The following is a 7257-nucleotide window of genomic DNA, read 5'->3' on the forward strand; positions in this document are numbered from 1 at the left end:
GGGAAAGAATCTTAAGCAGCTGCTGCCACTCTGTCTGTGCAAAGGTTGGCTCCAATTCAAAGGAAAACCTGCTCAGAAGAACACAGCTACACAGGGACACTCACATACCATGGCCCCAGGGAGTCCTGACTTTCAACATGCTGAAGACCCTTCCCACACTTGCCCCACATCTACAGTTTGTTCTGGGCTCCCTCAGCAGCCCAGCCTTATCTCTGCTTTGCAAGGCCTCCTGGGCTGAAAGGGGAACACTCTGCTTCACTCAAGATAGGAGAGAACCATCTAGATGACTGCCTGAATTTTCCCCAAGCCTTGGCAGCCCCCTCCCCACGCCCCCAGGATTTCCCAGGGAGCATCCTGAGTGAAGCTTATCGGTGAAACATCAGGGCACCATCAAGTTGCCTGAACTTTGCAGTTACTTGAAAAACATTATCAAATCACCCTAAAAGGTACTCATTTTAAAGGTACAATTTGATGAATTTTGGCAAATATGTACGTACACCTGCCTAACCAGACTTACAGTCTTCCTAAATGCATAACTTCTGTGGGTTTTGAGCCTATGAATTGAAAATGTAACACTGCAATGCTTTCCAACCAGTGAACAAGATGAACTGACAGCCACCAGGGAGTTTCCCCACTATGCGAGGGAAACCTTTGCATAGCTGGTGGGTGGAACTGGAACGGGAGCCCATGATGCCCATTCTCCCTGTGGATCCATGTATCTTTCAGAAGTGCCTTTTTAGCTATCAGAACCATGAAACCAAGTGTTAAGAGCAAATGAACTCAGAACCAGGCTTCTGAATTGTTGCATCACTGAATGCTAACCAAGGTTTTCAAAAACACTGAAGCACATTTAGTCACATTGCCACTCACTAAGAATGTCATAATTTATATCTGGGTGAGAGCAAAATGATTGTTTTGTTAAAAAATAAGTTATCGAGAAAAACACCGGGAGCCTCTTTTGTGCCCACCTGAAAGCTACCCCCCCTCCTGCCATCTGGAAATCACTACCCTAATTTTTGTGTTCTTCATTCCTTTGCTTTTCTTGATAGTTTTACCACCCTGGAAAGTATCCCTGAACAATATAGTTTTGCTTCAAACAATAAACCCAAATCCAGCCCCATCAGGAAATAACAGTGAAGCCACTAATACATAAAGTCTCCGTGGACAAGATGAGCTGAGTGGGGTGTGGGCCAGAGTCTGGCTCTGGATTCCCCAAGGTCAGCCTTCTTGGGGAAGGTTCAGCCTTCAGGGAAATCAGTGGGCAGGGTCCTGGGAAGACTGTTAATCACAGTGGGGACAAACGGGCAGAGCTGTGGTTTGAACAGCAGGCAAAACCATGGCTGGGAGAGGGGTTGCTTCTATTTTACCTTCTTAGCTCGTTAGGACCTCCCTCATGTTCTTAGGAAAAGGTCAACATGGCACGCTCCTCAGGGAGGGATGAGTATCTTGTGCTGATCCAGGGGTTCGGGGAATGGAGTCCTACCAGCTAATGGTCATCAAGGTAAACGAAATACAGATATGGTGTAAACTGTCCCAGGCCAGCCCAGGCAGCCTGTGCTCAGCGATTCTGCACCTCATGGTGCCAATGGCACCTTGTGCCAACCCAGACCACCTGCCCGCTATGGTGGAGCCCAGTGGTCGTCCTGGAAGCTCCCTTCGTCACTCTCCTGTTTGTGTCTTCTGTTTGCTAGGTCTCGTGGCTTCCCCTTTCTTGGTAAATTCTCTTGTTTTTGTGGAGCACATCTGTCAGTAACTTTTAGGGCAAGGGTACTTGGGAGGCATAATTTTGAGTCCGTGCGTGTCTATAAATTTCTTGATTCCACCCTCCACACCTGATTGTTTATCTGGTATAGAATTCTAAATTGGGGAAATCCTTCACAACTTTGAATACATCGCTTCATTTCTGTTTGCTCTTAATGTTTCTGCAGCTTATTCTTATTCCTGATCCCTCTATAGGACTGGTTTTTGCTTTCTGGAAGCTTGTAGAATCTTCTGTTTTCCTCCTTCTGTTTCCGACTCCACAGAGGCGAGCCTGGGTGCGAGCCTGCCTCCGCCTGGTTTGCCAGGTTAACCGGGTCCCTTCTGTCCAGCAGATCACGTTCAGTTCTGGAATTGCTTCGTTGGCTTCCTTTTCTCTATTATCTATGTTCTCTTTTCTGATACTTCTGTTGTTTGAATGCCAGACCCAGATGGTCCTCTCTACTTCTCCCTTTTAAAAAAATAAACTTTATTTGTACAGCAGTTTTGGATTCACAACCAAACAGAGAGGAAAGTACAGAGTTCGCATAGATCCCTTGCCCCATGCACGCACAGCCTCCCCAATATCATCTTGTGGCACCCGAGGTACATTCGTCACAACCGATAGACCTTCATCAACACACTGTTATCGCCCGAAGGCCATAGTTTATGTTAGGGTTCACTTCTGGAGTTGTACACTCCATGGGTCTGGACAAATGTGTACTCGCATGTATCCATCATGACAATGTCATACAGAATAGTTTCACTACCCCCCAAACCCTCTGTTCCCCAGTTATGCATCCTTCCCTCCCCTTTAAACTCTGGCCACCACCAATCTTCTGATCTTTCTCCTGTTTTGTCTTTTCCAGAATATCATATAGTTGCAACTATACTGTATGTAGCCTTCTCAGATTTGCTGCTTTCACTTAGTGATATGCATTTAAGCTTCTTCTTTTTGTGGCTTGATAGCTCATTTCCTTTTAGTGCTAAATAATATTCCATTGTTTGGGTTGTCTGTTTACCCATTCATCTACGGAAGGACATCTCGGTGGCTTCCGAGTTTTGGCAGTTATAAATAAAACTATTGTAGACCTCTGTGTGCAGATTTTTGTGTGGACTTAAGTTTCCAACTCATCTGGATAAATATCCTCTTTTAAAATTTTTTTCTTGTTTTTTTTTTTTATCTCTCTTGCTCTCATTTTTGCTTTATTTTTCTGAAAAAATTTTCATAGCTCTAACCTCAAATCTTTTTTATTGAATTTTTTTTTAAGATTTTATTTATTTTTAGAGAGGGAAGGGAGGGAGAAAGAGAGAGAGAGATAGAAACATCAATGTGCTGTTGCTGGGGGCCATGGCCTGCAACCCAGGGATGTGCCCTGACTGGGAATCGAACCTGCGACACTTTGGTTCACAGCCTGCGCTCAATTCCACTGAGCTACGCCAGCCAGGGTCTTTTTATTGAATTTTAATTTATGTTATGTTTTTAAATTTCTGAACACATTTTTGTTGATTCCTTTCCTGACAATTCCTTTTTATAGCATTCTGTTCACGTTTTGCGAGAGCAGAACAATTTCTCTTATCTGTCAGAGGATATGGTTAGTTAGTTGTCACTATTGTCTGCCCTCTCAACCAGCATCATCTCGGCCCCAGTTTGCTCTTTATTTTGGTTGCTTTTGCTGTCATCTTCCACTTCCAAGGTTCTCTGAAGTCTCCTGAACCCCTAGCTGACTCCAGATGCACCTGGAGGTTTGGGGACCGTTGCTGGAGTGTCTCTCCATCTCTTCGAAGCTCGCCCCCCTGAGATCCCACAGAGACAAACAACACACGTCTCAGTATTTTTCCCTTGGAGAACCAGAGCTTTTCTCTCCCACTTAAAGGCACAACACTTTTCCTGAAGGAAATGTAATACGACAGTGGCCTTAGAGGTGGTTCCACAAAATGTCCCGTCCACGCCCCACTCCCCTCGTGTGTTTGTTTGTACCAGCTTACAGCCCCACACCTTTGCCAGTGCCCCTGTCATTCCTGTTTGGGTTGGAGAGAAGTCTGGCACCTGCCATCAGGAACCTGATGCTGACCTTGGCTCTCCTTCCCTGCTGGGCAGACTTAGGCCAATGTTCTGGCCCAGAGCAGAAACGACAGCCCTCCTGGGGAAGCATGCCGTGGCCGGATAGGCCCCTGCTCCAGGCCGGGCCATCTTGCCATTGTATTGCTGCCCCAAACAGGAAGCTGTGTGTTTGTGTAGAGTGTGGAGCGCACGAAAAGGGAAAGGGAGCCCAGGGGCATGGGGTGTGAACTCAGAGGGGGGAAATCAACTCATGTTGAGAAGGGGCTATATTTCCTTTTCAAATAAAGATGTATTTTTATTCCAGCAACATGTAAAAGCATAGATTTTACTATGTATTTGATTAATCTCTCTATCATTTGGTCATTCAAAAGATATTTACAGACTTTCTATCGTGGATCTGAGAATGGGGTGTATGCACATATAAAAAAGGGTGACCGCAAAGAGAAGGAATAATCACACCAGTGACAACAACCGTGGTTTCCAGGTACTAGGTCCTTACTGTATTTGTCAGGGACTTGGTGTATGACTTTCTCTTTTAAGTCTCAAAATTCCTTAAGAGGTTAAGCTTTACTATAATAACCATCCTTTTCTTTATCAAGGAGAAAACAGTGATTTGGACAGTTTGCCCGGTGTTGCAGCTTACACTGACATAACGCAGGTAATACGTTTCAGAGCCAGGATTCAAGTGAGCCCACGTCTCTGGGCGACCCTGTAGCCCACAATCTTCACCATCACACCACACGACCTACCTGGTAGATTGTTGTTCAGTTTTGCAGGAAGCGTCTGTCCGCTTGGATGCTCTGATTAACTTAGACCCAATAGTCCCCGATTTGGGCACACTAACCATGCCAGCAGACCCCCTGTGTCAGTTAGCCACTGTCAGAGGAAGGCCGTGCAACAAACCACTCCTAGACCCAGTGACTCAGAATAACAGTGCTTTAATCTCCAGGATGGGCAGGTGGATGGAAGCTCTGCTTCAGGTCGTGGTAGCTGGGGGTCTGCAGGGCTAGCTGGGCTGGCGTGAATGGCTCTACTGTAAGCTGTACATCGTGTAGACTTGGTTCCTGGCTCGGGTGCTCTCCACGTGACTTCATTCTGAGCGTCAGTGTGAAGGGGCCATAGTTATCTAGCGGCAGGGGGCTTTTTTGGTGGCAGTGGCAGAAATGCAGGAGGGCACATCTAACTGCACAAACATACTTCAAACCTCTGTTTGTGTCATGTCTGCAACTGTGCTGTTGTCCAAAGCAAGTCACTTGGTTGAGCCCAAGGTCAAGGGGCAAGTTATATGGCAAAGAGCATGGGGATGCCGTGGTGGTGATCAAGAACTGATGCTATTAATTCAGTCTGCCGCAGCTGCCCAAGTTAATGCGTGTGTATGTACATGCAATCTATGGAATTACTATTAAAAAAATTATAGAAGAATTATGTGTACCACATTGTAAAAATATAGAGTTTAGAGGCTAGTGGGAGAGGTAGATAATAAAAAAAGATAAAAACAACTACAAAAGGGGATGTTAGAATTTATTTAATAGACTCTGGGCCTAAACAATGTGGGTGCATGGTAAATGTCTTGGGATAGATTTGACATCTTTCTTTGTTAAAACAAGTTGTTGCCTTGTCCTTGAAGTTTCTGCGGCTCTCAGGGTTTGAAATCATGTCTTACCCTTTTAAAACAGTATTCAGTGTGACAATGTGGACACTTGGTGATGTCGGCTTTATCGCTGACCCCTAAAGACCTTTGAATCAATTAAAACCATAGGAAAATAGTCCTAGGCACTGCAACCATCTTTTCCCATGTCCACTGGATTCCTGGCAACTTCTGGAATAGCTAACCTTGGTGGTCTTGAGTTTCTTTCACTTGACCTTGGTTGTCCCTGGTTCTGCTCTTTACCCTGCCACCTTGCGGATTTGGGGGGCATTGCGTCTTCTGTGAGCCTTGCTGACTCATCTCATTTGATAGGGCTGCGGCTTTTCCTGGGAACAAGGGTAGGGGGTGGGAGAGACCTCTCCGCACCAGAGTGACGCTCACGACAAGATGACTTTGCTTCTTCAGTTTTCTTATAGTCTCCCCTTTTGGGACAATATCCTCAGGGACACAGCCAAGGGACATTTGAATGGTCATGTCAGTATCACACCCAAAGGGCTCTTTCCATCTGAGACCTCGAACCAGCACCCTAAGGTGGGATACAGGCCCCTCATTTTCTCTAGTAGTATCTCTCTAGTGCACTAGAGGTCGGTCCTTCCTTCCTTCCTTCCTTCTTCCTTCCTTTCTTCCTATTATGAAAGTAATACAAGCTTAGTTAGAGCTTACAGTCCAGTGGAGGAGACAGATTTAAAAAAGTAAGCATGTAGATAATATTTGCACATTATGGTGAGTACTCTGAGAGGGACAGTAATGGTGGTGAGGGCAGGGAACCTTCCTTAAGCAGGCTGGTAAAGGCAGGCTTGCCTGAACAAGAGAACTTTCACATTGAAACCTGAAGCATGAGAAGGACCCAGTCATTGAAAGAGGAAGAGAATGTGCAAAGGTCCTGAGATGGAAGGAGCTTGTGAAGTTGCAAGTAACAAAGTGTGGCTGGGTTGGAGTGAGCTGAGGGGAGTGGTCCCAGTGGGGTTGCAAAGGACACCAGGCACAGGGAATACAGGGTCTTTTTTTAAACTGAATGTATTGGGGTGACATCGGTTCACAAAACCATAGTTTCAAGTGGACAACTCAAAAAAACATCATTTGCACACAGCATCATGCGCCCATCGCCCCAGGCAAAGTCTCTTTCACTACAGGGTCTTGTAAGAACTCTGACTTTGTTCTGAGTCCAGTGAGAAAATAAAGAAGCATTCCCATTTTTTTCTCTTCAAAATGGTTTTTATTCAACAACGGCAAATAAGGGTCATATTCAAAGGAGACCAGTAAGCCTCATTCTGATAAATAAGGCATTTCAAACTTCAGCAAAAAGTAACATCTTTTGTACATTTGACTATACTTGGTTGATGTAGCCCTCATTGGGTTCACCCCCAAATCGGTACCGTGTTGTCCCCTTACTGGCAGTCTGGCTTTCTGCAGTTTGTTACCTGTGGTTGGTAATGGTCCAAAAATACTAGATGGAAAACTCCAAAAACAAACCATTCTTAACTTTTATTTTATTTCATTATTTTTAAAACATGTCAGATTTATTTTTCCTTTTCTTTTTTTTTAAAGATTTTATTTATTAATTTTTAGAGAGGGAAGGGAGGGAGAAAGAGAGAGAGAGAAACATCAATGTGCGGTTGCTGGGGGTCATGGCCTGCAACCCAGGCATGTACCCTGACTGGGAATCGAACCTGTGACACTTTGGTTTGCAGCCCGTGCTCAATCCACTGAGCTACGCTAGCCAGGGCTATTTTTCCTTTTCTTTTTTAAAATTTTATTTTATTTTTCACTTATAGTTTGCATTTCACACTTTTTTGGTATTCATTTC

The sequence above is a fragment of the Phyllostomus discolor genome, chromosome 8 (assembly GCF_004126475.2).
Source record: "Phyllostomus discolor isolate MPI-MPIP mPhyDis1 chromosome 8, mPhyDis1.pri.v3, whole genome shotgun sequence".
NCBI classification, from domain to species: domain Eukaryota; kingdom Metazoa; phylum Chordata; class Mammalia; order Chiroptera; family Phyllostomidae; genus Phyllostomus; species Phyllostomus discolor.